Below are 5407 nucleotides of genomic sequence, written 5' to 3' on the forward strand. Positions count from 1 at the left end.
TGATTTCAGCAAAATAGATTAGTCTTTTCCTGCTTTCATTTCAATTCCGGATTTTCATTTCTACAAGATAGATTTTAGTTAGTTGCAATTCCATCTGTTTCAATTTTGCAGGTACAAGCAGAAAAAAAGCAAAAAAACAACCAAAAATCCTTTCATGCGTCGTAGGAACAGAGACAATACCGGAAAATTCCTACCCAACACCCCCACCACGTCACTGAGTCACCCTTCTCTCTTCTTTGGTGGCAGTGATCCAGAAGAACCTATAGGTGAACCTCCTGAGATATACGAAGATCCTATAACAGAAGAAGAGCAAGAAAAAATTCCTTTTGAGACCATGGCTGACAACAGAAATGGTAGAGACGATGACGAGAGAATAGAAGGTACCTTTGCCATCCAGGAGACCAACGGGGACATGAAAATGAAGAACATAACTCCCTCAGTCTTACCTCATTTCCATGGATTGACCACTGAATACCCTAATAACTTCCTGTTTAATTTTTCTATCCTTTGTCGAACCTACGACTATACAGAAGATGAGCAAAAGTTGAAACTCTTTCCCTCTACCCTCAAGGATGCAGCATTACGTTGGTTCATGGGGTACCTGGAAACAGTATCACTACCTGGGCTCAGATGCAACAAGCCTTTAACAACAAATACCAAGAATACTATAGGTCAAAGGAAAGCAAGGGAGAAATATTTCGGATGACCATGGGAAATGATGAGTCTTTAGAAGACTACGAGGAAAGGTTCCAACTTAGCTATAAACGGGCCAGGTGCACACTTGACCCTGAATCTCTAAAGTTGGTTCTACTCCAAGGAGTCCCTGAAGACCTCCTAGATACCCTTCACATGCTAGCTGGAGGAGACATTTACCAACTACCTTATGAGGACATAAAGACTGTGTTTAGAAACCACTCTAGGGGAGCCCAGAAAAGAGGTAGGGGGAATCCACTTTCAGCTAGTACTACCTTCTCCAAGCATGAGTTTGCTAATCAGATGGAAGACCTCAAAAGTGAGATGAGACAGACCATTGCCATGCAACTTGATACTTTCCGAATCCAGCAAAAGAAAGAGGAAGCCGAGAGGGCTTTAGCCATTTTTTGTCCCAGATGTACGAGGAAGCACCCTAAGAATGAGTGTCCATTACACTCAGTAGAGGTATGTTTCATTTGTGAGGAGAACCACTCCACAAACCAATGCCCAACCTTGCCCAAATTCAAAGCCATGTACCAAGGGACTGAGGCACCCACTAAACCTCTCTACTTCCTCAACCAAAGGAGGCCGCATGGACCCAGACCTTACCAGCAGGGGATGCAAGGGACATCCCAAGCTTATTATGGCCCCAACCAATCTACTCACATGCCTTCTTGGGGTCCCCCTGCTCATCCTTCCTGGTCTGCACCTCCTCCGTGGTCTTATCCACCTCAATACCATACTCAACCCACTGCTCATTCGTTTCACTCACATGTCAGCCATAGCCTCAATGGAATGCACCTCAACCGGGGTGGAGGCCCCAATACAATTCTCCTCCCGCCATTTTGCCTCCACCATCGACTCAACCACAACCATTACCTCTTGCTCCTCCAAGACAACCCCAGATGCCTGCTCAACCGAACCCGAACCCCAACAACCGATAGGCCCAGCAGGTATACACTGGGGAGACAACATGTCCTACCTATGTTGTGGAGATCCAGGAGATCAACCTGTGATCCGGGAAGACCCTTCTAGATCGCCAACCTCCTCCCCCAGAGGACGAGGAAGAGAAATAGGAAAGTGAACCCAAAGCCATTCCACCCTTTCCTGAGTGACTAACAGTAACCACGCAACCAAACCTAGAGGAGACTGAACCTTTGGGAGAACTGAAACAGTTGTGTGTGAAAATACCACTTCTCCAGGCCATCAAAGATATAACGATATACAACAAATTGATTAAGGAGAAGTGTTTCAAGCACCCAGACAGGAGAAAGAGGGATATCTCGCCTATCAATGTCATCGGACAACTGTCTGATCTAATGTTGGGGCAAGTAATCTGTCCAAAGTATTTGGACCCTGGGAGTCCTGTAGTTGATGTCCACATCAATGGCACCATAATTCCCCATACCTTGATTGATCTAGGGGCTGCCATTAATGTGATGACTAGGGACACCATGCTTAAACTCAACCTTCAGAATTCCTTAAGGAAGACCTCGACAGTCCTGCAGTTGGCAGATCGCTCCACCGTGACTCCCGAAGGGATTGTGGAAGATTTCTTGGTCTCTGTTGACTCTTGGGAGTACCTTGCGGACTTCTTGGTCCTTCAGCCAAAGGCTAAGCTCATTGTATACCCCCTCATTTTGGGAAGGCCTTGGTTAGCCACTGCAGATGCTGACATCAGTTTCCGAGCTGGAAGCATGACCATCAAGAATGGGCCTATGTCCAAGCAGCTAGTCCTATATCCTCCTGCCCAACCTCTACTAGAACATGACTTAGAACTCTGGTTGGAAGAAGGAGATGAGGATGAGGTCTACTCTGCACCATTGTGCATAGTAGAAACCACTAGGGGAGGTCCTCAAACCGAGGATGATTTGATTGAGATTTTGATTCAGAATCCACCTCCCAGTGCACTGTCCTTAAAGGAATTGGTGGAGGATACCCAAGTCAGCACCTCAGTGGACCTTTGTGTGAATGATCCAACCTTTCCCAGAGTTAAGAATGTGGAGTTTGGTCCCGAAAGAACTTTAAAGATCAGCTCCTCCCTATCTCCTTCCCAGGAGAAGGAGCTGTGTAGCTTACTGAATAATCATTTAGATGCTTTCACCTGGAGCTATAAGGAGATGAAAGGAGTCCATCCTTCGGTCTATACCCATCACATCTACATTAAAGAAGATTGTAAACCAGTCAGGAAGCCTCAGAGGAGAATGAATCCAGCCCTTAAGGACATTGTCAAAGAAGAATTGCAAAAATTATTGGATGCAGGATTCATCTATCCTATCTCCGATAGTGAGTGGGTCTCACCTCTAGTGCTAGTGCCCAAAAAGAATGGGAAGTGGAGAATCTGTGTAGATTACCGAGAACTTAACAAAGCCACCAAGAAAGACCATTTCCCTTTGCCTTTCACAGATCAGGTGTTGGATGGACTGGCAAGGAAGAAGTTCTTCTCTTTCCTAGATGGGTTCAGCGGGTATAACCAGATCCAAATCAGCCCGGAAGACCAGGACAAAACCACCTTCACCTATCCTTGGGGTACCTTTGCCTACCGAGTCCTTCCCTTTAGGCTATGCAACGCTCCTGCCACTTTCCAAAGAGCAGTATTGAGCATCTTTTCTGAGTTGGTCCATGATTCGGTAGAAATCTATATGGATGACTTTACTCCTTATGGGTCCAACTTCCAAGAAGCATTGACCAATCTGGGAAAAGGTCTAACCAAGTGCATTGAGATGAACTTGTCCCTCAGTCCTGAAAAATGTGAATTCCTGATGACTGAAGGGACCGTGCTAGGTCATACCATTTCTCGGCAAGGATTACAGGTGGATCCTAATAAAATTACTATCATCCAAAAGATCCCACCTCCTCAGAAGGTAAGAGATGTTTTGAGTTTCCTAGGCTTAGCAGGATATTATCGAAGATTCATTAAAGACTTCAGTAAGCTAGCCTCGCCTTTGTTTGGACTCTTAGGGAAAGATGTTGAGTTTAAATGGACTGACAACTGTCAAGGGGCATTGGATGAGTTGAAAGATAAGCTGGTGTCCGCCCCGATCTTGAGAGGTCCAAACTGGGCCCTACCTTTCCACATCCACACTGATGCCTTGAACAAAGCCATAGGGGCAGCCTTAGGACAAATTGAGGAGAAATTCCCATATGCCATATACTTCGTCAGCAAAAACCTGTCCAAGGCATAAATGAACTATATTGTAACCGAGAAAGAGTTCCTGGCTGTAGTCCATTCCCTAAACAAGTTCAGACACTACATCACTGGTTATCAAACATTTGTACACACTGATCATGCTGCGATTAGATATTTAATGAATAAGACTGATGTCAATGCTCGTATCATTAGATGGTTACTTATGTTGCAGCAATTTGATTTGACGATTGTTGACAAGCCAGGTAAGGAAAATGTTGTTGCTGACTTCTTGTCTAGATTGGACTTTCTTGCAGGTGAAGAAGGAACAATGGATGACCAGATGCCAGATGAACATCTGTTTGCTATCTCAGTGCTCTCTCCATGGTTTGCTGATATAGCAAACTACTTGGTCTCAGCATAGTTCCCTCCGCATCTATCCTCAAAGGAGAAGAGCAGAATTGTAAGGAAGAGTGCCCCGTTCACTTGGATCAGGGGCAACCTGTTTAAACTTGGCCCATATCAGATCTTGAGATGTTGTGTTAGGGAGGAGAAAGTCTTTAGCATCCTCCTAACCTGTCATGACGGACCTTGTGGAGGCCACTTTGCAGCCAAAAGGACTGCCTTCAAAATTCTATAGGCAGGCTACTATTGGCCTACTCTTCATCAAGATGTCAGAAGATACATCAACTAGTGTGACCGATGTCAGAGGATGGGGAAACTAACTCCAAGGGATGAAATGCCTCTCCAACTTCAAGTGACCTTCGAGCCATTTAAGAAGTGGGGCATGGATTTTTTGGGTCCTATCAACCCTTCTTCAAAACAACGGTCTTACATCATTGTGTGCACCGACTATCTGACCAAGTGGGTAGAAACGAAGGCAATCAAAGCAGCAACAGAAGAAAAGGTGGTTGAGTTTCTGAGGGAAAATATCTTCTACAAGTATGGCTACCCAAGAGAGTTAGTCACAGATCAAGGAAGCTAGTTCACCTCCAACCTGATTGAAGATTTGCTCGCTCATCACAAGATCAAGCACAAGACTTCCACCCCCTATCATCCTCAAGCAAATGGGCAGGTGGAAGTCACTAATAGAGCATTGGAAGGGATTTTGACTAAGGTTGTGAGCAGCAGCAGAAAGGATTGGGCAGATCGCCTGGTTGAGGCCACCTAGGCCTACAACACCACTTGGAAGACCACAACCGGTTTCACACCTTATGAGCTGGTCTACGGGAAGAAAGCTTTGTTGTCCATAGAGTTCGAGTACAATACATTAAGGGTGGAAGCTCAGCTGGACCTAGATCTCAGCCATGCTCAACGTGAAAGATTATTGCAGCTGAATGGATTAGATGAACAAAGAATGCAGGCCCTCCTCCACTCAGAAGTAGTTCAACTCCAGAGGAAGATATGGCATGACCGACACCTTAATGAAAATCAATTCCAGCCGGGAGATTGGGCACTGCTGTATGACTCAAGATACAAGGATTTCAAAGGAAAGCTGAGGACAAGATGGTTAGGACCATATACAGTGGAGAAATGCAATGAAAATGGTTCAGTCCTTATCAGGACCATTGATGAAGAAGCCATCCC

Source organism: Pinus tabuliformis, chromosome 4_1 (genome assembly GCF_031772625.1).
Source record: "Pinus tabuliformis cultivar Carrire ecotype Pingquan chromosome 4_1, CPIR1, whole genome shotgun sequence".
Classification (NCBI taxonomy): Eukaryota; Viridiplantae; Streptophyta; class Pinopsida; order Pinales; family Pinaceae; genus Pinus; species Pinus tabuliformis.